The sequence below is a fragment of the Lithobates pipiens genome, unplaced genomic scaffold, assembly GCF_037356315.1.
Source record: "Lithobates pipiens isolate NorthernLeopardFrog02 unplaced genomic scaffold, aLitPip1_a1.2 Scaffold_18, whole genome shotgun sequence".
Lineage (NCBI taxonomy): Eukaryota > Metazoa > Chordata > Amphibia > Anura > Ranidae > Lithobates > Lithobates pipiens.
This window is the reverse complement of record NW_027507758.1, coordinates 340,583,795-340,606,548: the sequence shown is the minus strand read 5'-3', so window position 1 is coordinate 340,606,548 and position 22,754 is coordinate 340,583,795. Positions and strand designations below refer to the sequence as shown.

At 44.2% G+C, this 22,754-nt stretch overlaps 1 protein-coding gene across 1 annotated transcript in view; it reads left to right on the top strand.

The window, feature by feature from the left end:
- DDX43 (DEAD-box helicase 43) overlaps positions 1 to 9,306 on the top strand; it is a 433,112-nt gene extending 423,806 nt beyond the window's left edge. The window contains exon 17 of the mRNA XM_077490306.1: positions 8,709 to 9,306. The gene's annotated coding sequence lies outside the window, so the exon portion shown is untranslated. The remainder of the gene's footprint in view (positions 1 to 8,708) is intronic.
- Positions 9,307 to 22,754: the final 13,448 nt, after the last annotated feature.

The window sequence follows — 22,754 nt, the reverse complement described above, 5'->3', positions numbered from 1 at the left end:
TGCCAGGAATGCCTCCCCAAATGCCTCACCATTGCCAGGAACGCAGCACCATTGCCAGGAACGCAGCACCATTGCCAGGAACGCAGCACCATTGCCAGGAACACAGCACCATTGCCAGGAACACAGCACCATTGCCAGGAATGCACTGACGAGCGCCAAAGGAGAATCTCCTATTTACACGGCGGCTTCTTTAATAGAAAGTCCCGCCTCCTTTGATGGACAGAAAAGTCGTCCAATGGCAGTGCAGGAGAAGGACTTCCTATTACAGAGGCTGCCCGTAAACAGGAAATTCTCCTGTGTACGGCGCTCGGTCCTGTCCTCCCTGTACCTTCCGAAGCATATATATATCAGGGGTAATGAATTAAAATTAAAGGAGGTCCGGTCGCCAAAATTTTCTTTGGGCCGAGGTCCGAATCTCAAGTCTGTGCTACGACTCAGAAATATTGTAGTAACTGTATATCTATCAAAAACATGAGAAATGTACAATTTCCTTAGCATTTCAACAATATTTATTGTCAAGTTAAATCTGGTGTCCCCATCACAGTGCCCCTTTACATCAGGTGTCCCCATCACAGTGCCCCTTTACATCAGGTGTCCCCATCACAGTGCCCCTTTACATCAGGTGTCCCCATCACAGTGCCCCTTTACATCAGGTGTCCCCATCACAGTGCCCCTTTACATCAGGTGTCCCCATCACAGTGCCCCTTAACATAAAATGTGCACATCAGGATTTCCCTTAACATAAAATAAGTGTCATGCTGATGGGCACATTTTATATTTAGGGGCACTCTGATGGACACAACAAAACATGCCCCTTAACTTAAAATTTGCCCATCAAAGTGCCCCTTTTAATATAAAATGTACCTATCAGTGTTGCTCTTAAAATAAAATCTGCCCATCAGCGTGCCCCTTAACATGAAATAAGGGTCACACTGATGGGCACCTATTATGTTAGGAGGCATTCTGATGGACAATTTTTATTTTAAGGGACATGCTGATGAGTATATTTTTAATGTGCACATCGATGGGCATATTTTGTAGGGCACATTTTGTTGTACCCATCAGCGTGCCCCTTAACAAAATATGCCCATCGATGTGCACATTAAAAATATACCCATCAGCCTGCCCCGTAAAATAAAATTTGTCCATCAGATTACCCCTTAACATAAAAGGTGCCCATCAGCGTGACCCTTATTTTATGTTAAGGGGCACGTTGATGGGAAAATTTTATGTTAAAGGGCACTCTGATGGGCACATTTTATTTTAAGGGACACACTGATGGGTATATTTTTAATGTGCCCATCAATGGGCATATTTTGTTAAGGGGCACCTTAACAAAACATGCCCATCAGTGTGCACATAAAAAATATATCCATCAGCGTGCCCCTTAAAATAAAGTGTGCCCATCAGAGTGTCCTTTAACATAAAATTTTCCCATCAGCGTGCCCTTTACAAAAAAAAGCCCTTAAAATATGCCCAACAGTGTGCACAACACTGATCACTAATAGATAACTAATGTGCCCACATACCTTAACTGCAGCAGGAGTGTGGGCACAACTGAAGCTGCCTCGCGATGAGATCCAGGACCCGGGAACCGCGGGCAGCAGGGGGGCGGGGCGCGCACGTGACGTCACACCCCTACTGCCCGTGTCTCTTCAGCTCCGAGAGACGCGGCCAGGAGCAGGGGGCGGGCGCATGCGCGCAGCGTCACTGGTTGCTGGGGAAACCCGCGGTCCCAGCAAACCAGTGATTGCTGTCGCTTGCTACACTGACGGCATGGCGGTCCGGGCAGAAGCGCTGCTCGGTCCGGACTCGGACCGCCATTTTAGTGACGGCTGATATATATCTTTTGTGGCCCCCGGCGCTGGGAGATCGTCGGGGGCCACAAAAGATATGTATGTCCAAATAACCAGGCGGGCCGTTCAAAACCGGGCCGCGGGCCGCAATTGGCCCGCGGGCCGGACTTTGGACATGCCTGCTCTATGATCAAAAAAATTCCATTCCATAAGGTAGGTTGCTTACCGACCATATATATCCTACTTTGACAGGTCATGCACTTTCAGCCTGTCAGAGGAAGACTGAGATGGGGCCCTTGTATCTCCACCCTGATATAGTCCCTGGGCCTCCTTTATGAATGAAAGCAGTTCTGCTCTGTGCAACGATATTGCACAGAAAGGTCTCTAACCACCTCCTTCTGAAAATCCCTTGCTTCATCATGTTCGTTACCAAAGTCCAAAGCAGTATTGGTCATATTCTGGACCTAATTTTTTTTTTTTTTTTTTTTTTTTTTTTTAACACCGTCAAATTCCAAATTTTGTATAGAATCAGCAAGGTTGGTTATTGCCTCTCTGAGATGAGGGGAATACCTGATATCTGTATAAATCAAAAATGCCTATCTGCATATCCTCATTTATCCACCTCATCAGCGCTTTCTGTGCCTTGCAGTAGAATTTCCAGTTTGCTGCACTGACTTTGGCTTATTCTCTGCTCGCAATGTATTCACAAAGGTCCTAGCGTCTAAGCGTGCCATTTTAAGAATTCTGGGAATACAAGTCATGGGTTATCTAGATGACCTTAGCCTAAAGTTCTTATCTTCCCTTAAATCTGTCTAAAAATGTCCACAAAACAGTTCAGCTGCTACAGGTTTTCAGTTAGATACATTTTCAAAAATTTTCCTTCAACTTTCTCTTTGCCTTAACCAAGTTTGGTTCTTGTCCTGGACACATCCCAAGCAAAGATTTTCCTTCCAGAGATTAAAATTCTTTCTGTGCACACTCAAGAACGAAGGTAAAAGAAACCTCCCACAATGAGATTCTCCATGAGATGTCTAAGCCTCCTTCGAGAGAGTATGAGCAGTCTGTACTGATCACTGTTATAGCCATAGCCAATCACAGGCTACCACAGCAATCATGATCAAAAGCTGGTCCTCTTAGCTCCCGATTGTTAGTGCAAGACCCAGAGCTGTTGGCACATAGACATATGTGGCTTAAAGAAAGGGACCCACTTCAGCAAAGCTGCATATATGCTCACAGAAAGATGTTAAAGTGATTGTAAAGGATAAAATGTTTAAAATGTCATACTTTCCTGCTCTGTGCAATTGTTTTTGCACACAACAGCCCTGATCCTCTTATCGGTTCTCCCACCAACGCTCCCTGGCGAGTGCCCACCATAGCGGGCTGCTTGCTATGGGGGTACTCATGCTCGGTCTTGATGCCCACTGTGTGTCCAAAAGACAGTGCGGCTCGGCACCACTCCCTTCTCTCTAGCTGTGATGGCAGCTGTGTCTGACAGCAGTGGGAGCTGTTCCTGAGCCAATAAGGAGGGAGCTTTTGCTCTCATGCACATCCCCGGATCAAGATCTGGCTCAAGTAAGTATAAGGCAGGGGAGTCTGCTTGCAGAAGGGTTTTTTTTACCCTGATGCAGAGAATTACAGGAACAATGCCCTGTGCAGCTCTTTGCAGCAGCTGAAAGCTGGTTTCTCCTACTGGCTTCCAGCTGCTGCAGGGGGAGACACCACGGGGGGCATCGTTTCATAAAAATTACCTCTTCCAGGCCCCTTCCTTTATTAAATGAACACCATGACTACTGATCTAAACATAGTAAACTGTTTACAATGCTTCAGTTTATAAATGAACAGGAGCCTCTGTCTCCTGTTCATTCAGCTGGAGTGTAGCTGTTGGTGCAGAGAAAGGAAATAAAGAGTCTGTTACTTTATGAAGATGCAGGTCCAGGTCTTAATTTGATAGCATTTTTTATGTAATCTTTATTTACATTTTTTATAACAAACAAATTAAGAACAACTTAGAGCGTATTCACACTGGGGCGACTTGTCAGGCATGGAACCGTTCTAATAGGAGCGACTCTATACAGAAGTCATTTTGCAAGCCACCGCTGAAGTCGTGGGTGCATGTTATATGCCGATCCCCACTGTGAGCCGAAAATAGCGGTCGGCGCCGAAAAAGACCGAGCCGACTGCTTGGCTCCGCTAGCAGTCCCGCCTCCCTGCTGTTTCTGGAGCGAGCGCTGCTGAAAAAGACCGAGCCGAGTGTACTGTGCTCGGCTCGCAGTCCCGCCCAGTCTGGGCGGAACTGCGAGCGGAGCCGAGTACACAGTACAGTCGGCTCGGTCTTTTTTGGCAGCACTCGCTCCAGAAACAGCGAGGAGGTGGGACTGCGAGCAGTCAGCACTCGGTCTCTTTCGGCGCCGCTCGCTATTTTCGGCTCACAGTGGGGATTGGCGTATAACACGCACCCACGACTTTCCCCCCATTTTAATAAATACGGTATATATATATATATATATATATATATATATATATATATATATATATATATATATATATATATATACGGTATATATATATGCTATAATATCCCCAAAATGTTTTTTAAAAACACATTTCTTCCTCAGTTTAGGCCACATATATATATATATATATATATATATATATATACCACATATTTTTATTAATCGCAATAAGCGTATATAGATTGGTTTGTGCAAAAGTTATTGCGTCTACAAACTATGGGAAAGATTTATGGCATTTAATTTTTTTTACTAGCAATGGCGGGGATCTGTGATTTTTAGCAGTACTGCGACATTGCGGCAGACAAATCGGACACTTGACACATTTTTGGGACCATTTACATTAATACAGTGATCAGTGCTATAAAAATTCACTGATTACTGTATAAATGTCACTGGCAGGCGATCAAGGGGTTAAATGTGTTCCCTAGTTAGTGTTTCTAACTGTATGGGGATAGGACTGACTGGGGGAGGAGACATATCGTTCTTCCTAATCAGTAGGAACAAACAATGTCTCCTCACCCTTGACAGACCAGGGATATGTGTTTTTATGTGCATGCGATCACAGGGGGGGCGGCAGTGATTGTGCCCTCTGGCTACGAGCATCGGGTTCCCTGCCGTGCAGCGGGCACGCACCTACCTATCACCCTTAAAGGTACAGATGTACCCATACAGCGATTCGCAATAACGAACCACTTTTGCCGCTGTATTATCAGCGTGAGCCATTCGGGAAAGTGGTCAAGGCCCATCCATGAAAAAATGGTACAGCCCCAGCTCTGTAAATCTGCTTGGATAATGGAGAGCAGAAGGGCATAATTACAGGTGTACAACTGAGAACAATGTGCCGGAAGATAAATTCCTCAATAGGACGTATGGCACCAGGTAACGGAGAACAAAGCTTGCAGCTCTGTATGCAATTCCGAGGGCAAAATCGGACGTAAAAATCTCAGATTTATGATTAATCTTAATGTTTGAGAGCAATTGAACATCACGCAATTCCGCCATGATATTGGGTAGAGAAATCAAGGGATCAGACATGCATAAAATAAGATATCTGCATAAGCAGACAGTTTATGCGCCATTGGGTCAACCACAAACCCCTTAATAGCTGAGTTCAGACTTATTTTGTTAAATAGTGGCTCAAAGGTAAGAGCAAAAATGAGGAGGGGAAAGGGACACCTCTGCCTTGTCCCATTGTGGGCGGGAAATGAGTCAGAGAGGACATTTTACCTTAACCCTAGCCTCTGGGGAGCTTATATAGTGAGGTTATCTAGGAAAGCATATTAAGGCCCAGTCACAGCCTGGCCAAGACCGTCCAGGGGTAAACTCAATCCACCCTGTTGAACGCCTTATCTGTAGAGAGCAGGAAACAAGGTGGATGGTCTGCCTGTGACTCAGGTCAATGGATTAGTTGGATTGCCCAATCGGAATTATCCCTGGCTTCCCTCCCAGAGGTAAACCCTGTTTGGTCAGGGTTGACTATGGTTGGTATGATAGGCTTAAGCTGGTTAACCAAAATCTGTGCAAATATTTTGATATCTGTGTAACAGGGAGATCGGCCTATAGTTTCCAGGAATAGCATGTTCTTCCCTTCTTTAGGGATGACCGTAATGTTGGCCATCAGTGCCTCTTTAGGCATAGCAGTACCAGAGGCTAAAGCATTAAAATAGGCACAGAACAGGCTGGAAAGGAGCGATTGGAGCTTGCTATAGTAGGCATTTGTGAAACCGTCGGGACCCAGACTGTTCCCCTTCGGAAGATCCTTGATAACCTCTGCCTGTGAAATGAGAACATCTTACTACCAATCTGATGGTGTGCTGCGGGAATTAAGCCTCCTACAAATATTGCAGGATGCACCCAGCTTTCTGGTGAACCTGCCACCGTATTTAGCTTATGTACATGACCAAACGCGTGTTAGCCATCTAAGCTCTAGCAAGCAGTCTCCCAGACTTCTTCCCAAATTTATGGGAGACGTGACGTAGCCGAGCTTGTATACAGGTATTGAGTAGGCCAGCCATCTCCTGGCGGCAGGGATTGACATTCTGTTGTCAGATCAGGGGAAGTGTGATGTTTATGCTGAAGTTCGGCCGAAACTGATTTTTGTCAGAAGAGTTTGCAAGTCCTTTAGCCTAGAACCTTGGGAGATGAGCTCCCCTCAAACCACTGCTTTGTGTCCTTCCCAAACAGAAGCTTCCCCCACCGTACCTGTCGAGTTCCCTGTAAAGTACAAGGAAATAGTGTCTGAAACTCGCTGTGAGGCTACTGCATCATCCAGAATATTCTCGTCCAGGGGCCAGGTCAGCCAAATAGTAACTGCTCCATCCCACTGGAAAGGATTTTTAGGTGAATTTGCGTTCAAGGATCGTGCCTTTTTAGGAACACATACTGGCCGTTGGGGTCAGCCAAGTGATCCGTCTGGACAGAGGGACATTGTTTATGAATCGCTTTGGCACGACTTGGCATGCGAAGAGTTACTGAGGTACCATAGGTTGTACAAATGGATAGGGAGGCGAGGGACTGAGTTGGTGTGAAAATGTCTCTTGCAATAAACATACATGTGCCCCAGGTTTTTTGTTTCAAGCAACAACTTGCTGCATTTTGAAGGTAAGCCCAACCCACAAACCTTGTACAACAGGGAGGATACAGGAGACGGCCCAGGACCCAGTCTGAGGCAAGAGGTCTGCATCATGCTGAACCATGAATCGAGGAATGCTGAGGAAACAAACAGGGATCGCATAACTCCAAAGAGTTGACCTATTGGGGGTGAGTGGTAAGGCACCACGTGCAAGTCCAATGTGGGACCCACTACATACCTGTACCCCAAGTTAGGATAGCCATTTAAACAGCAGCAATGGGGGGGGGGGCTAAAAGGCAGCAAAAAGTTAGCAATGTCAGGAATTTCAGGTTGTCCCTCAAGGAAAAGAGGATTGCGAGGCCTGGTGAGTTGGGTCTCTTCGGGGCCTAGTCTGACCCCTATGATGGGCAGGGTGCCAAGGCTGTAGGCGAAAAGGGAGTGGGATCTCCGGAGAAGAACGCCAGTCTGCAATCTCCACAGAAGGCAAACCAAGGCATTTCAGGAACTGGGGTATGTTATCCTTGTTCTGTAAGGTGAATTGCTGGCTATCCTTGGTAACTGTCAGGCTAAAAGGAAAGCCCCATCTGTATATCAACTTTGCATCATCCTTTAGGGCCTCCAGCAGCGGCCTGAGAAGTGTGGCTTTGCATCTAAGTGCGCCTAGAGAGATCTGGAAAGATGAATTTTAGCATCATCAAAATCCACATGACGGAGCCCTCTGATGCAGAACATTATGCGTTCTTTTAGAAAGTATTTATGCAGTTTACATATGTCTCTGGGCTTGTCCAGGACCTTGGATAGTGGGAGGAGAGCTCTGTTGGCATGATTGATTTCTATGTATTCCGGTGCCTCACGGCCTAATAGCTGCTTAAAGATGTCCTGCAAAGTGGGGATTATGTCCTGTGGTGCTGTGGATTCTGGAAGGCCTCTAATGCAGATGTTAACTCTGCAACTCCTGTATTTAAAGTCATCCATTTGATCCAGAAAGGAGTTAATCCTTTTATCCCTTTTACATCTCTCCACCTGCAAGACAGGGGTAGCTTCTTCCCACTGTGACTTTAAAGCCTCAACCCTACCCCTATATGAGCAGTGTCTGCCTGAAGTGCTTCTGTCTCCTGGCGTAGGGCCTTCTCAACCCTGTCAGCAAAGAGCTCCAGATAGGCCTTAGTTGGAAGGGCTAGGATATGGGAGTGCTTCACCCACATCCAAGTGTCTGTCCTGGCTAGCTGAGCAGGGGAGGAAGCAATGGCAGTTGCGGAGAGGAGATGAGAGAGGCTGCACAACAGCGTGCTCAACCGGTGCCATCTTGGACAATCCTGCAGTGCCCTGGTGGGTCTCAGTAAGGTAGATGTCCTGCAAGCCAGAACGGGTCCGCTGTGGCAGCAGGGGGGCGGCCTGCAGTAGGGAGGGTATAGTATTATGCCAAGTGCTCCCCTAGAAGGCTGCTGTAAGTTTAGTTTATAGAGCAGGTCCTACAGAGCTCACTGAAAGAACGTCCTCACATGTGCTCCTGATTTGATAGCATTTGAGCCATACGAATGCATCTACACTCCTGTTAAATTAGGACTTGAGGCTGTGTTCTTACAGCTGCTGTCTCCATAGTGTAACGTAGTCTGCCTGCACAGTAATCGCCACAAAAAAGTGTTCACACTGTACCTCATTTACACACAGAACTTTATTAACTCAATACAGTTTTATCTTTTAGATTTAGCAGGGATTTTGTAAGTTATGTTTATGTCCACTAATAATTTTAGTGTCAAAAGTTGATCACAATCTCCACGTAACAAGTTTTTTTTTTTCTTTCTTTTTTTTTTTTTTTTCTTTTAGTTCTGTGAAGGTGAACCGTGTTTGATGAATAAAGAACTTTATCCAGAATGACAAGTTTGTTAGCAATGTTATTTTTCCCGTTTTTGAAAATTGTACCAAATATTTCAGTATTCTTCATATACCACTGTTGTAATAAGAATGTTCCATCAATAAAGTTTTACGGTTACATGGTATGCATGTGTTCTGTTAACCCCCTCCATATCTGCTGTGCTTCTGCAAAGCCTCATTTTATATAACAAAAAAATACACTGTTCCTCCTAAATCAGATTTATGCTGTTATAAAAGTCATGCAGCTGTTTTGGTGAGACACATCACACACACCGCAAGGCTGCTCTTCCCGTTCTCTGTATTGTGAAACTCAGAGTGCAAGGTTAGACTTGTGTTTTTTTTTTTTTTAACGGTTACAAAGAAAACCAAGTGCCCAAACAAGAATAGAATGCAACAATGCAGTAAGGACAGCATAGACTGGCTGTTTTTTTTTTTTTACGTGCACTTAAGAACAACACAACAGTTTTGCATGTATAAAAGTATTTTATGCTAACATAACACTGAAAATTGGAAATAGTGTGGTGCTCCCTCCCAACAAATAAATTGTGTGGAAATAAACCTGTGTATGTGTAAAATAATTGTGGACAAACAGAAATGAAGTGTATAAAGCACCTACTCTTCCTGTGAAATGTTATAACCAGCGGGTAAAGCACCAATTTTGTTCCCACAAAATTACTAGAAATATGTGGTGTAGCACTGCCAAACAATAAACCTATGTAAATGTATAAAAGGTAGTGATGCACAATATAAATTCAATAAATTTGATTATAACGCCATACATAATGAGAATAGATTGGGTGCACAATGCAATGTCCAGCAAAGAAACTCCAGTGTATAAAGTGTTGTCAGTCCAATGGTGCTGTGACCCACTCCATTGCAGCTTATAGTGATCCTATTATAGAATAACACCTCATGCTCTCTCCAGTCTCCCAGAACTCTCACCGCCACTTTGAGAAATAAAAGCTTATATTAATCCAGTCCTCCAGGGTGCACAACTCTCAGTATGACACCTCCTGAGATTTGTTTTATTAATGTGAGTGTAATTCTTATTTAATAGGCTATATCTTTCATCATACTACACTATGGGAGTGGTTTCTCTGTATTGGCTTTACTGAGAGCTATGCATAAATATTTTGAGGGACCACATCTTATCGTAGAGATACTCTACTAAGGGAGACCCCTGTGTAAGGTGAAAGTATCCCATATACTGAGACTTGTACACCCTGGAGGAGTGGATTGATGAAAAGCTTTTATATATTATGAAGTGGTGGTGAGAGTTCTGGGAGACTGGAAGGAGCATGCGGTATTGGGCTATAATAGAATCACTATATAAGCTACAGTGGAGCGAGTCACTTATTGGCGAGGAGGGTCACCCAGCACCATTGAACTGACGGCACTTTATACATAGGAGTTTCTTTGTGTGCACAATGAAATGTCCATCAATCTATTGTCATTATGTCTGGAGGTATATTGATTTTAATTTTATTTTTGGATTTCTGTTGTGCATCACTACACTTTATACTTTTTATATAGGTTTATTGTTCATTGTTGACAGTGCTACACCACACATTATTTACTGCAAAAGATAGGACTTTTTTTTTTTCATCCCTCATAATTTTTTGAGTCAAACCTAATCATTTTAACCTAAAGTTTTAACAAAGTTTAAAACTTTTAGCAAACAAGAAGTAATCCCTGCTGAACTTGAAAAAACAGCCTGCAATAAACCAAACTGTGCTGTCTAACAGCTCACGTTAAAACAGGAGTTTAGCTTGCACATATTTGCAAACTTTTATGGCCTGACCAGCTTATGGGGGTTGTAAACCCTCATGTTTTTTCACCTTAATGCATCCTATGCCCACCGGTGTCCCAAGGCAAATCACAACAACACAAGCGGTGCACAGGGTGCCGCACAGCAACGTGGCCACGATCCACACACAGGTGCACAGCCCCAACAGAGGGACACGCACACCCCACTGTTGCCCCACATCCATGGGACAAAATGTCAGAAGAAAATGGAAGACAAAAACCACTTACAGGGTGAAAACAACCATTGCATATAAGAAATGCAAGTCCATTCGAGCAGTCATTGAATAATATGACACCCTCAACAGCCAAACCAGGAGAGAGGATATCCTCCTGAAGAAAGCCCAATTGTCTGATCCCACTATACAGAGAGCAGAATTCTAAATATAATATCAAGTTGTATGTCCGAAGTAGGCAGGTAGATATGAGTGCAAGCCAATGTGATATAGGACGTTACTTAACCACACTACACATGTAAGGTTGTCGGTACCAGTAGAGATTTATAAATATAATTTGATCTTCTATTATTATTGATCTTCTATAGATAGAGGGAGGGAGACAAAAAAGAAAAAAATACATAAAAATTATAGTAAACTCTTAACTGCAGATAAAAGCGTCATAAAAAAAGATCTTAAGCTTAATACATCGTTCATTCCAGGTGGCACTGTAGCTTTCAGATCAAATATCCATTTTACCTGTCTGCATAGAACCCTCTGATCGAATTTCTCCCCCCGGGGGGGTCCTCCCAGACACTATCCAGTGTTACAAATTTGAAAATATGGGGATAGTAGTTATGCTTAAATGCTATATGATGTCCAATGGGGGTGTTCAAATTCCCAACTGTAGCATAGTAAATGTGGTCCTTCATATGCTTCCAAAACGGCCTTATAGTTTTGCCAACATAGAATGCACCATATCTGCATAGGATGGATATAGATGATTCCTATAAGACAAGTGACATGTTTCAGTGAATGCATTTGGAAGCAGGAAGGAAGAGCATTCCAACTGCTCACAATAGTCGCATGAGTCGCATCTATATGTTCCCAATCTATCCCCTTGTTGGTCTTTATGTCTAGTGTAGTGGCTTTTAACTAGACGATCCCTAATAGACCCTGACCGTTTGAAGATGATGTCTGTATATTCTTTGATGTATTTACATAGGGTCGGGTCACTGGTGAGTAGGTACCAGTGTTCATAATTTCCCTAATCTGTCCCTCTTGGTCAGAACATGTGGTGATAAATCTAACCGTATCCGCATTTTCCGGCGTAGATCGGTTATGGAGGATAGCATTTCTTGATCTCAACTTTGCTTTTCTGAAAGTCTTCTTGAGGCATGTCTGACTATAGCCCCTATCCAGTAATCTGACATGGAGGAGATCTGCCTCTCGTTGGAAAACCTGATCATCTGAACAGTTTCTCCTCAGTCAAGGATACTGGCTGTATGGAATGCTTTAAACCAGTGGGCAGGGATGCGCACTTGATGCATGTAATGTATTTCCTGCTGTGGGCTTGTAGAATAGACATGTACATGTAAATAAATTGCAAACAGGGAATTTTCCTATAAATGGGACTTTAAGCGACACCACTACTCTACAGATCAAGGCCATAAATATAAAAAAATAATTATTTTATTTGAAAAAGGTTAAAAGTAGAATATACTATACATACAGTGTACAGAATGCAAATACAAAGACATGCAAAGATACAATACAGTTGGAGACAACCACTGCTTTGTTGCATGAATAAAGCAACAGAGATGACCCAACGCATTTCGAGTTAGCGATATTTGTTCTCCAATTTCAGGTAGCAAATACCCATTCCTCGTCCGGTGCTTTTTTTGTTGGCAAAAATACTATTACCAATATACGATTAACACTATGAATAATTATGCAGGAAAAACCTGGGACAATGCAATGCCAGATTTTTATAAAAACTTCACCCAGAAGAAAAAGGATATAGAATTATCATTTTATTTTTATTTTTTATTTTTTTTTTCAATTTGAAAAAAATACCTAGAGAAAAAAAATCCCTAAATCGTTGACACATACTCTTTTGAACAATGCATAAAAAATATCCATCCCTTCGGCCTACGGATCCAAATTTTTCCGACATTGGACAGATTTTTAAAAAGGAATGGGAAAAGAACTTGTCTACCTGATCAAGTGGTATGATGTCCCTCCTCATTGAGGAATGCCAGAAAACCCTGAAGGAAATTGACAGAGAACTAGACTAAACACAACTTGTAGTCTTTAAAAATCACACATTATGTGCACAATCTGACAAAGAGATGAATGAATACCTTGAGCAATTTAATAGGGATACATTGATTAAAATGGAGAGAAAATTCCTTAGGGACCAAAATGCTTTCCAAGAACAAAAAGCATAGAACGAAGAACACACAATTTAGAACTAGGCCCAACTTTAAAAAAAAAGATCTAATACTGATCCCGGATTCTCCGAAGCTTCCTCTGTATCTTCCGTTTCCTCCAGGACCCCCCAAGATTTAAGAAGTCTAAAAAATCAAAGTTCACATGGAAGTGGATCTAATGAAAAATCGAATAAGAAATGGATAACCGAACCCTCCATCCCACCGGTTTCTCACAGCGACATTCACGTGGTGTCAGATAATTCACTAGGTGGCGTCGGCACCTCCTCTTCACTGTTTCACTATGATTCTAACTCCCTCCTTCCCAGACTTTTACCACTAGGTAATAAGGCACTACCACTTAATGTATCACAAGATGACCGTCCGGCCAAATCAACTGGCAATACTGAATCACAATGAACTGCGGATTGGGTAAGCACCGAATGCACTTCCTCTATAGGATTACCGTCACACAATTTGAATGTCATTAATTTGTCTTCTCATATACTCACAACTTTGGAAACGCTTTCATCTTGAGCACCTTCTTGGATGCTTTGATCAATCGGAAACACCTGCACCATTATCATGTACTTATAAAAAGAAGTCGGATAGGTTCCCCACTCTGAATACAAATTCAAATATGCTGGCATTCGTAAAACTCACTGGCAGTGAAATTTGTAAAATTTAGACCTCCCAGGCACCTGGACAGAACGAGAAGCACTAAGATCACTAACGGATAATTCTTCAATAACCATAAATCCCTCTGACAAAGGGGAATATCGTTGTCATGGATAATGAAATGTATGTGGTATTTGTTCACCTCTGCGGTTTTTATTTTTTGCGGTATAAACAAAAAAAGAGCTAAAATTTTTTCTTCTACATATATTTGGTAAAAAAAATCGCAAGAAACGTATATTGATTGGTTTGTGCTAAAGGTATAGCGTCTACAAAATGGGGGATAGATTTATAGCATTTTTATTTATTTTTTTCTCTTTCGTTCACTGACTGACACAGCTCCGTTATTCTTGACCATAGGGTTGTTACGCCACATTCAGGCAGAATGCCTGGCAGAACATGTTATACATGTAAAAAAAACCGAACTTTCTAGTTCCGCCCAGAGGGAGGTCCCTACAGTAACAACCCCTCAGCTTGCTTCCTGCAGCTTAAGTTTTTTCTGCCTAGTGAAGGAGATGGACCTAGGAACCTTGCGGGATCATTGGTCCTGGGATTTTTTGCAGAAGTTTGTCTCTTGCGCAAGATGTGGATCCTGTGATTTGCTATCAACAGGCAGCTGTGTGACAGGCTGGATATCCTTATCCTTGTAGTCTCCCTAGCCTAGCCATCGAGCATGTGCAGACCATAGCTACGTGCTGGGGCGGCCAGGATATGCCCCTCAGGCACCAGGGGCGACCAGTAAGCGCAAAGATCCGGGGCACACATGACCGAGCTACTGATGTCTGCGTCAATGTGCCGTGGCCAGCAGCCACCCCGTACGCTTCAGGAGTGGGTCTGTGATGGGATGTCCCCAGCTCGTCCGGATGGTAAGTACAGCTTTCCCTGCCTCAGCGGGGTTGAGCAGCTGGGCCTTCCCTGGGAGGTCAATTCGGGGGTCCCTCTCCTCCCTCTCTTCTCTCCCTGTCCTTATCTCCCCCGTGGGGAATGCTGCATGATGGGCTGCTGAGCAGTGTGTGTACCTATAGCCAGGTGTTCCCTGGGGGGCTATGCTGGGTGGCTGTGTCTGTGGTTTCCCCTCTGGATGTCTGCACATGCTGATCCCTATAGCGCTGTTCTGCCGCCTTTTTCTGTCATTCTCTGAGTACAGTTGGCCATGTTTGGTGGGAAGCATGGTCAGGAACCATTTTACTGTAGTTTGGTGGCCATTTTCCCTGTGATTATGTCCCTTATACTGGACACCTGGCGGCCATTTTGTTGTAGCCCAGCAGTTTTTATGCTCAGTGCTGGTCCCTGAGGCTCAGAACAGCACGGTTTTTCACTCAGGACACCTGGGAGCTGACACAGGCACTAGTAGCTGAACGGTGCAGAACTCGGTCAGGGTTGTGAGTCCTGCGGTGGGGGCGGTGCCCCTGCGGTGGGGGCCCCTCAGTCTGCAGAAGCTAGGAGGGTGGGACTGTGCACCTGTCCTAAGTCCCCAAGGGTGGCAGACAGAGTGGGTGAGCATGGCTTCAGAAACTGGCGTTTCTTCCCCGAACTCCCAGAAATTGCAACCGGCTTGTCTGCAAACAATGCAGTGCCTTTGGCGGTCCTTGATACGTTCGCTGCCAGAATGGAGGCGGTGCGTGGGCGCAAAGGTGATAAAAAGCAGCCACTGCCCCCCGTCCTCCGGGGAGAGCTCCAATGCAGACTTGGGCCCTGCTGAGACTTGTGGCCCCTGCTCTGTCGTTTCAGATGACGCTGACCAGGACAGTGAGGATGATAACCCCGTCCAGGAAGGTCTCGTCGGCCACCATTTCCAGGTGGATCAGACAGATTGTATTACAGGCCTATGCCTTGAAGGGGCAGGTGCCCCCCTTTCCTGTCACGGCCCACTCCACCAGGGCAATTGGAACCTCTTGGGCTTTCGGACATCAATCATCAGTCGCTCAAGTGTGTAAGGCGGCGACTTAGTCGTCCGTCCACACTTTTACCAAGTTCTACAAAGTGGATGTAAGCGCATCAGCTGATGCCTGTTTTGGCCGCAATGTTTTGCAGGCGGCCGTGTAATGTTGTAATTGCACTTATTTTTTTCTGTTTTTTTTTTTTAAGAAAATACTTACCTTTTGAGTATAATGCACGGTTGCATTGTTAACCGCACGTTTTGATGTGGCTAGATAAGGTGGTGACTCCCCTGTTAGGGAGCACTTCTGGTTGTGGGTGAAGTTTTTTTATGCTGTTTTCCCACCCCTTGTTATGACACTGCTTGGGGATGTCCCTATGGTCAAGAATAATGGAGCTGTGTCAGCCAGTGAACGAAAGAGAAAATAGGATTTTTGTACTCACTGTAAAATCCTTTTCTGAGAAGTTCACTGACACAGCACACTCTCCTATTGATTTACATTATACTGCTTGTTGAAGTACTGAAGCTGCAGGAAGCAGACTGGGGGGGTTATTTCTAGTTCCGCCCATGGGGCGATCCCTTCAGTAAGTTATGTTTTTTTTTACATGTATAACATATTCTGCCTAGTCCTCTCCTGAAGGTAGCGTAACAACCCTATGGTCAAGAATAATGGAGCTGTGTCAGTCAGTGAACTTCAATGAAAAGGATTTTACGGTGAGTACAAAAATCCTGTTTTTACTAGTAGTGGCAGCGAGCTGCGTTTTTTTTTCTTTATCGCAACTGCGACATGCTGGACACATCGAACAATTTTGACACATTTTTGAGACCATTGGCATTAATACAGTGATCGTTGTGATTAAAAATGCATTTTGATTACTGTAAAAATGCCACTGGCAGTTAAGGGGTTAACCACTAGGGGGCAGTGAAGGGGGTTAAGTGTGTCCTAGTTAGTGTTCTAACTGAAGAGAGATGGTATGAACAGACGATCTGTCACTTCTCCCCTCAGAGAACCAGAAACTGTGTTTCTTCGGGGATCACGGCCGCCAGGCACTCACATTGTCGCGGTGGGCACGAAGCAATGTTACATAACGTTACTCCCAGCTGTGCCATTCTGCCACAGTACAACTACGGCGGCTGGTCGGCATGTGGTTAAACAATAAACATGGCACTGTAAAATCTGATCAACCAGAATTGAGAAATTCCACCAGGAATTCTACAACCTGGTCGATCTTGCATATGCCAACATGTTGTTTTTTTTATATCTTAGAATAGCCGATTTGAAAAGACCAATGAATTCCTAATAAGCGCTTTGGAGTTTATACTCCACCATAATTACTTCACCTTCAATGGTTCCCATTTCCTCCAGATGCAGGGTGTCACAATGGGGACCTAAAGTGCCCCATCATATGCCAACCTGTACCTGGGGGAGTGGGAACGGATGATCAATCGGAAGAGATGATGCCCTTTATGGAGAACATTGTTGTCTGGTATAGATATATCAACATTTTTCTTGTATGGGATGGGCCTATTGATAAATTACAAACTTTTCTTTATCACCTTAACTACAACAATTTAAATATGACGTGGGGTTGTTGTTCCATCACTTTCCTTGATGTTGCCACCCACAAAGATGAGAAAGGCATACTTACCAGTAGTCTATATAGGAAACCTACAGCTGGCCACTCCATACTACACACTAGCAGCTTCCATCCACAAGCTTTAATTTCTTCTATTCCCTACAGCCAGTATCTGAGGATAAGCAGGAGTTGTTCGGATGATGAAGTGTTTAGAAAGGAGGAAAATTTACTTAAAGAAAGGCTTCTGGCACAAGGTTATTCAAACACATGCCTGAAGAAAGCTTTCAAAAGGGCATGTGCCAGGTCATGCAATGATCTGCTTTATAACCCCTCCTCTATAAAAAAATTTTTTTTAAAGAAATCCAATCTCCATCACAAAATTCTCAAATCGACACAAAACCATCAGGCATATCATTGAAAAATACTGACACGTTCTGTCCATGGTCTCATAGGTCCTTTTGTGTCAGACACCCCTGCCTTCACTTTCAGGTGGGCTAGATCCCTAAGACCAGCTAGTCTCCAGTGTCCAGAATTCAGGGTAGGATGACTTGGAGATCCCTGTAAACGCGCAGGAATGCTTACCTGTGCCGGATGTAATTGCCAGTTTCTAAACACATCAAAAAACATACTACATAACTGGGAACGCTACAGACCGAAACACTACGCTAATTCCCAATCGCCCCAGCGTGGTTTATCGCCTCCTCTGTGAATGTGCATGCTTTTAAGTTGGGAAGACCATACAAGAATTTTGGCAAAGAGCTTATTGCCACATCACTTCAATCATGACCTGCAATCCCGATCTCCCCCTTGGAAGACATGTAACTGATATATGTGACAGGGTTTTCCCTAGGGTCTCCTCCCTAATCCTTGATCCATCCAGCTATGCAGGGAGGAGATTGGAATAAGACTTAATTACAGCATGAACAAAGGTGGATTTTCCTCCTTGTCAGAAACCATGAATCAGACCGAGACAGAAGTACAATTAAATCACACTTTTTTATTAAATAAAAAGGTAAATAGAGAAAGCGTAGTCAAGGCAAGCCAGAGTCCAGTAACCGGATCGAGTAGTCAGCCAGGCCAGAGTTCAATAACCAGATCAGGAAATCTGCCAGGCCAGAGTTCGATAACCAGATCGGGTAATCTGCCAGGCCAGAGTTCGATAACCCGATCGGGTAATCTGCCAGGCCAGAGTTCAATAACCAGATCGGGTAATCTGCCAGGCCAGAGTTCAATAACCAGATTGGGTAATCTGGCAGGCCAGAGTTCAATAACCAGATCGGTAATCAGCCAGGACAGAAGTCAGGGATCCAAGTGGAGCCAGTCTTAAAACAGAACCGCAGGAGATGGTTTCTTGTGATGTGACCAAGGCGAAGGCAGAGATGAAGTGCTCCTTGATCGTTCGCTCCTCCCCCGTCACCATTAGGATTGGTACATGTGATCTCTATCCTCCCCATAAAACAGTCTGTTCCAACATCATTTTAGGCTGCATACCCAGGTCAGATGGGACTACACCTGAACCGAGAAAAATCAAGGTAATCCTTTTGGAACTATCCGGTTACATTTGGGGGGTACTAATACTATATACATATAGATACTATAAGATGAGTACCATCACATGGGTGCATATCTATGCATATCACTCCGTGACCTGATGGTGTCCTTTATTATGTTTCCCCTCCATATGCCCCTTTAACATTTGTGGGCCCACGGACTCCAAACATCTGAAGTTAGCCATTTCTGACCTCTAGCCCTCTCCTGTTCCTGTATTATCCAGAAACAAGCTAGGTATGTGAAGGTCCCTTATTTTTTGGTCCTAACACCATATTTATTTCCCCTCCTTTTTTTTTTTTTTTTTTTGTCTCTAACGATATTTGTCGCTTTGGACCATAAGTGGGGTATTCCCACGTATGGCCCAAATATAGCGGCATTAATGCAAGATCATAGATTTTTTATACAAGTCTCGTGCTCAGTGGATTTACACAAATTGTAACCCAAAAAAATACAGCGCTATTCTTAAGTATGATTAATAAAAATATTAACAAATAAATTATGTGAAATTTATACCGTGAGTGCAGCAGCAACTTTAAGTGAGATACCCACAAAACAAATCCTCGTTAATTTCCAAAAAGCTGCGCTAAAAATGATCCAGAAATATTTGTGAAAAATAAATAAATGAATATATCAAACAATATTTAAGCAAAATATAATCCAAAAGTGTGTATGTTCAAATATTAGTCCATATCACCATCAACAAAAAAAAAAAATATATTTTATATAAAAAAAATATTCTTTTTGATTGTAGTCTCCACTGTGTAACACACCACACCAGTAAAGGAAAAGGTGTCCTCAAAGATGCAGAGACAGATTTCCACCACCAATATTACTGCTGCTTAGCAGCTAGACTGGTCCCATCACAGAGACCAGATATGGCCACAAAAGAAACGCTCCTTCTGCAAATGGACAAAAGGTGTTTTTTTTTGTTGTTTTTTTTTAAGCACCTGATTAGAGCCATAGGCTTAAAAATAGGGTAGACTTGGAGTGCAGAGCATTGCACTTGGAGCCCACCCAGGTGTATTAGAAAAGCAAATTAATATATATTTTTTTTAACACTGAACCGGCTCTCCGCCAATCAGGATAGCACAGTTCTAAAACCATTGCCTGGAAGGTCATACACTCCTATTGGACATCTAGCAGGAGGAAAAGCATGGAGGACACGGGAGCCGCTGCCCGTCCCACAGCTCACCGCTATAATCTGCTGCCTCACCCGCCACCAAGATGCAGTAAGTGCCAGTCAGACAACGAGCGGGCAGGGGGTGTGCTGGTTAAATGCTGCTGGGGGCTGATTTTGATGGGCACAGTGAGGTTGTATTTGGGCACAGGGTGGTTGCCTTTGATGGGCACAGTGAGGTTGCATTTGATGGGCACAGTTAGGTTGTTTTTGGGCACAGTGAGGTTGAATTTGATGGGCACAGTGTGGCTGCATTTGACTGGGGGGAACGTGAAAGAAGACAGTGAGATCACCAACACTGCAGCACACCAATGTGAGCCCACATCATAGTACATAGGACCAGGTACTGCACATGCTGCTGAAAGAAACCTCCTTATCTGGAGAGGGGGGAAAGGCTGGTCACAGCTCACTTGGAAGGAAGGACCCAGCACGAGGCTCAGTCATCACAGCGTCCCATACAAAACACTGTCTTCTCTGTTTAAATGTTCCTGCCCACACATCCTATTCAGACGCAGCACACAGGCTGCTCAGAGTGTGGGCAGACATAGTGAGAGAGGGGGCTGGAGGAGGCAGAGTGGATCCACCCTCTTCCATTCGGCTGTGCTCGCACTGGACACATTCTGTCAGCTCAGAAGCCAGGCACAGCACTGTGACAGGACATATGTCCGCTCACAGCACAAACATTCCAGCACGCTTCTGGGCTGTTATCCAGCCCTGTTAGCCTCCCTCCAGAGTCGCCCGAGCAGTAACACTTGGCCAACTGCGAAACTGCCCAGGATGATTTCAGGAATTATCTCCGGATGACGGACCCCGTTTTTCACTGTCTTCTGGCTTTGCTGTCCCCTTATATCACCAGGCAGGATACCTGCATGCTGCAAGCCATCACTCCGGAACAGAGGCTCATTGCCACGTTGCGCTACTTGGCCACAGGGAGAAGCCTTCAGGACCTAAAGTTCTCCACAGGCATCTCCCCCCAGGCTCTGGGGATCATTATTCCAGAGACCTGTTCTGCCATCATTCAGGTCCTGCAGAAGGACTATATGAAAGTAAGTTTTATCCTTTAACATCACATTCTATGTATTTAATGATTGCTAATGTCTTGGATTTCTTTCCTCATTCCCTAATTACCATGATTGCATTATGCTCTGCCCCTTTGTCCTCATGCATGCTGGAAGCTTTTCAAGTTCCTTTTTTGTCCTTCATGCATATTTGCCTTCACTAACTTCCCCACCACGCTCTTCTGGGCCCATATACCTATAGTCTAGTCACTTAGCAATGTCTTTTGTTGGCTCCATATTATTGCTTTCCCCTAAACACCCCCTAAAATGTCTACAAATGTTATGTGTGTGCTTAAATTCATGCAGAGTGCCCTTTTTGTTTTTTGGTTGGTTGGGCCAAACTCATCAGGAACCCCCCTCCACCCAACTGCTAGGTCAGCTGATAGCAATCCTCTATCTGCTGACTTTGCCAAACCCAATACACACTCTACCTACCCTTTTTCTGGTCAGATTTATGGACGAATTCACCAAAGCATGTAGTGCAAGGGCCTGCCTCAATACTTTCAAATGCTACAGTTTATTGTTTTTTTTCTCTCCTATTATTATCTTGATAGGTAATAGCAGAATGTCAAAATGTGCTTCCATTTTTTTTTTTGTTTTGGTATTATGACACTTCTTACCTGTCTGGTGGGCTGCCAATAGTATAACTAAGGAGGGGCTGCCCAAAGTATCACACATTATTTATGCATTCAGCTCTCAATCAAGTGGAGAGAGTTACCTGTCCAAAACACCCTCATTTTTTGCAAGGGTCCATCAGATTGGGGGGTGGGGGAGGTGATGACTCTGATAAGGGGACCTTATACTTTAGGCTTTAAATACTAATTTCCCAAAATGTTATACTGATCTTGGCCAAAAATGTTGGTGTCTACTGGTGTCTTCTGCTTGCAATGTTGATGTGCCAAATTACAAATTTTTTGTCTTGTTTCACTCCACAGTTTCCTTCAACGCCACAGGAATGGCAGACTGTGGCCTCCCACTTTGCCAGCCGTTGGGACTTTCCTAATTGTGGAGGTGCAATTGATGGGAAACACGTCCGCATCGTCCCACCCCCCAACTCAGGGTCCTACTATTATAATTACAAGGGGTTTAATAGTATCGTGATGTTGGCGGTGGTGTCATCGACCTATGACTTCCTGTATGTGGACGTGGGGCAAAATGGCCGGATGGTGGAGTGTTCTCACGGACGGAATTCTACTGGCGTCTCCAGAGTGGCAGTCTGGGCTTGCCACCCCCAGAGGAGAATGTAGAAGGACTCCCGTTTGTATTCGTCGTGGATGAGGTGTTTGCCCTGGCAAACCACCTGATGTGGCCTTTGCCGATGAGGACCCTTAATTTCTGGCTGGCCAGAGTCAGAAGAGTCGTGGAGAACACTTTTGGAATACTGGCCAGACGGTGCCGCCTGTTTTTGACGCCAATCCACATGGCGGAATATAAACTCAATCACATAGTGCTTGCCTGCTGTGTTCTGCACAATTTCTTGAAAAGACATTCAGCAAACTATGTGCTCTCAGATGGCCCAGATGCAGACTTGCCTGAAAATGACAATCTCATGGCCCTTGAAGCTGCTAGTCCTGGCTTGCCCCCCCCCCCCCCCCCCCCAAAGCGCCCGCGAGGTCAGAAACCAATACATGGAGTACTTTGTGGGTACGGGGGCCATTGATATGCCAGACAATATCTGAGAGGCATTTTTTTTTATAAATATTTCTTTGAAACTACAAAAATCTTTGTTTTCATTTACTGCTTGGCTTGGTTTTAGGTATCTCACAGGTATTTTTGCTTTTTTTTTGTTGGGCCTTTTTCTACAACAGTGCAAACCCAAGTTCTGAGCGAGATGAGGTGACAGTCTCTTCTTCAGATAATCTTATTATGTTGTGGGTCTGCTACACACACACCTTGTTTTTGTTGCTAATGCA